Below are 3,947 nucleotides of genomic sequence, written 5' to 3' on the forward strand. Positions count from 1 at the left end.
TGATAAGGCCTCTCTTGGGTATATTCCCAAGAGTGGTATTGCTGGGTCCATGGGTAGGTTGATCCCGAATTTCCTGAGAAACCTCCACACTGCTTTCCAGAGTGGTTGCACAAGTTTGCATTCCCACCAGCAATGGATGAGTGTACCCCTTTCTCCACAACCTCTCCAGCAAAGGCTATCATTGGTGTTTTTGATTTTCGCCATTCTGACAGGTGTAAGATGGTATCTTAAAGTTGTCTTGATTTGCATTTCCCTGATCACTAAGGAAGTTGAGCATGACCTTAAGTGTCTTTTGGCCATTTGAACTTCTTCTGTTGAGAGATCTCTGCTCAACTCAATACCTTCTTATAGGACCCAGGACCACCAGCCTGGGATAGCACCACCCAAGGCCCTCCTCCATTGATCCCTAATGGAGAAAATGCCTTCCTTACAACTGGATCTCATGGAAACATTTCCTCAACTGAGCGTCCTTCCATTCTGATGACTCTAGCTTGTGTCAAGTTCATGAGAAACCAGGCTATACAACTGTCCCCTGGTCAACTTGACACACACTATCAAGTCTCAGCCTTGCTTTCTTATTCATCCCCAAGATATCACATTAAAAATATAAGTGATTTTGCAAGTCCCATATTATTTACAAATACAAACATAATAAAATTTTAGTATCTTCAAAATATCCAATCTGTTTTAAAAGTTCAAGTTTCTCATCTGTGGGTTCCTTTAAAGATCAAAATTAAATTAAATGCCTTCTTCAAGAGGGAGGAACCAGGGCACCAACACAATCTTAAACCAAGCGAAACCAAACTCCCACAGTATAAATAGCTCCGTGCCCAATTGTCTGGGATGCACTCACCATCTTCTGGGCTCCTCCGAAGGGCTTGGTCACTTCTCCAGCTCCACCCTCTGCAGCACACACCGCTGTCTTCCAGGCTCCGGCTGGCTCTGCTCCCCCACTGCTGCTGTTCTTGGTGGTCATCCCATGGCACTGGCATCTCCAAAACGCTGGGGTCTCTGCTGCAACTGGGCTGCACTCTCACCAGCAGCCTCTCAAAGGCTCTTTTCACGGTGTCAAGCCTCAGCTTCTTTGAATCACTCCCTCAGTCCTGGGCCTTCAACTCCCTCAGTCCTGGGCCTTCAACCACCACTGAGGCTGCACCAATGGCCTCTCGTGGTTTCTCACAGTGACAAGTCTCAGCTGTGACCCCTTCATGCCTTCAAAACCAGTACTACCTGGATGAGTCTTATACATCACCAAATCCTGCGCGGCCAGCTTTGGTTTGGTTTCTCAAGACTGGGTTTCTCTGCGTTGCTTTGGAGCCTGTCCTGGAACTCGCTCTGTAGATCAATCAGGCTCACCTCAAACTCACAGAGACCCACCTACCTCTGCCTGCCGAGTGCTGGGATTAAAGGCGTGCTCCACCACTGCTCAGCTGCTGGTCTCTTCTTAATCACTGCTAATTCCTTAGCTCCAGCTGACCTGTGTCAAGTATCCAAGCAAAGCAAAACTATTTTAGCAATTTTTGGTATCTTGTTAATCACTGCTGATTCTTCAACCCGAGCTAACCAGGATCATGGGATGTTAATTCAAAATAACAAACAGACCTGAGTCTTTAAACTTCTCAAGCCTGATCTCTATCTTCTGCACTGCTCTTAACATTCTTATCTCAAAGCTCCCACAGAACATCCTCAGAGCTCTTAACACTAAAAGACTCTTCTATCCCCAAGTCCCAAAGTCCTTCCACAATCCTCCCCAAAGAATGGTCAGGTCTACCACTGCAATACCCCACTACGCTGGTACCAATATGTCTTAGTTACGGTTTCCACTGATGCAACAAAACATTTATGACCAAAAACAAGTTGGGGAGGAGAAGTTTATTTGGCTTATACTTTCACATCGCTGTTCATCACTGAAGGAACTCAAGGACAGGAACTCAAAGCAGGGCAGGACCCTGGAGACAGGAGTTAATGCTGAGGCCATGGAGGGGAGCGGCTTACTAGCTTCCTTCCCATGGTTTTATCAGCCTGCTTTCTTACAGAACCCAGAACCAACAGCCAAGGGCTGGGACTTCCCACACTGACCACTATTAAGAAAATGCCTTACAGCTGGATCTCATGGAGGCATTTCCTCAGCTAAGGTTCCTTCCTCTCTGAAGACTCTGGCTTGTGTCAAGTTGGCATAAAATCAGCCAGTAAGAAAAACCAAGGCCAAAAAACAACTAGGCACACTCCAAACTCTGCATCTCCGTGTCTGATGTCAAAACGCACTTCAGGTCTCCAACTCTGCTCAGTTTTGTTGACTGCAACATATTTCTTCTCTTGGGCTGACTCTACTCCCTGTTATCAGCTCTCCTCAGCAAATATTCCATGGCTCTGGCACCTCCAAGATCTCGGGGTCTCCAAAGCAATCCAGGCTTCAACTTCACAACTCCACACAATGACCCCTCTAGGCTTCCATGCAGGGAAACCCCAATACATACCTAGCCTCATCAGCTTTTCTTAGTTGCAGAATAATATTCCATACCCAACCCCTTTCCTCTACCCTTAAAGCTAGAACCATGTGGCTAAGTATAGGCAGAAGCTGCTCATTCATTTTCTGGCTGCCACACCTGAATAATCACACAGAAACTATATTAATTACAACACTGCTTGGCCAATAGTTAGGCATATTCCTAGCTAATTCTTAACCCATTTCAATTCATCTGTGTGTCACCACAAGGCTGTGACTAACTGATGGTAAGGTTCTGGCTGGCATCTGAGTCCTTCTCCTTCAGCAACTACATGGCATCTCTCTGATTCTGCCTACTTTCTCTCTATATCTCTGTTCGGATTTCTTGCCTGGCTTTACTTTACTAAGCCATTGGCCAAAACAGCTTCTTTAATAATCAATGATAATAAAACATATTCATAGCACACAGAGGGAAATCCCACATCAGCTAAGGCTGCCAAGTTCTGCTGCTAGCTAGGGCTAGGACATGGCCCCTTATTCAATTACATCTGCACCAACTTCCTGGTTTTGATGGTTTCCTTCACTGCCTAAGTTTGGCTTTTCCTGAAACTGGATCTGTAGTCCAGACTGGCCTCAAACTCAGGCATCTGCCTCTACCTCTGGTGTGCTGGGATTAAGAGCCTGTACCGCCGCCTCTGATTTCAAGTTTTTCTTTAATTCCATTCACAAGTTGGAAATTTAGCTGGGTGGAATTTTGCCCTGAGGTCACCACTCCCTTTATTCCATTTCTTAATTTGTTTATCTCCTTAAACACAGCTCCATTCCACTTCCTGGAGCTCCTTCTCTCCTCAAATTGTACATTTTGTATTTTTCATTACTCAGCCTTCTCCTTTTCATTATAAATCTTCATTAGAGTTAACACTAATAACTACACAACACAGTCTATACCAGACTGTTTTGAGATTTCATTTGTCATCCGAATCAATCTAAAACTCAGGCAGACACTTTGGACAAGGAAAAAAAGCAGGCCACACTTCTTAATATTGCCACTTACTTTAAGGGCCATTTTCCTTCACACATATGGAAACCTATTAATTTGTAAGTTAATTTTAAAATTAAAAAATAAGAATTAAAAAAAGAATGAGTTCAACAGATTCACAAGCTTAAAAAAAAGCACAAAAAGACACTGTTTTTCTATGCAGCAAAAATGAAGGCATAGAAACAAAGAAAAATGCAAAATCATTTATAGTCACTCAAGTCAATTTTTAGAACATATTTCAAAACTGAAAACTCAAATATAAATCTCACAAAAAATGCATACAGAGCTTGTCTTCTGAACTGCAAAATGCTAGTTAAAGATTCAGTCAACTTCTAAACAAAGGAGAGTCCTCCAAGTCTGCAGAATGCGAGACTCGACATAAAGATACCAACTACCCTCACCTGATATTCACACTGGACACACCTCTTCTCAAAAACCCCGAAAAATTTTTTCTGATATTAA

General features: G+C 43.5%; 1 long non-coding RNA gene across 2 annotated transcripts in view; it reads right to left on the bottom strand.

Annotated features, from left to right (window-relative positions):
• The window catches only part of LOC126515380 (uncharacterized), a 7,403-nt gene extending 3,710 nt beyond the window's left edge, over window positions 1-3,693 (bottom strand). For both annotated transcript variants that reach the window (XR_007595837.1, XR_007595836.1), the window contains exon 1: window positions 854-3,693. This is a non-coding gene — a long non-coding RNA (uncharacterized lncRNA). The remainder of the gene's footprint in view (window positions 1-853) is intronic.
• Window positions 3,694-3,947: the final 254 nt, after the last annotated feature.

The sequence above is a fragment of the Alexandromys fortis genome, unplaced genomic scaffold (genome assembly GCF_014885135.2).
Source record: "Alexandromys fortis isolate MF-2015 unplaced genomic scaffold, M_Fortis_MF-2015_v1.1 scaffold_160, whole genome shotgun sequence".
NCBI lineage: Eukaryota > Metazoa > Chordata > Mammalia > Rodentia > Cricetidae > Alexandromys > Alexandromys fortis.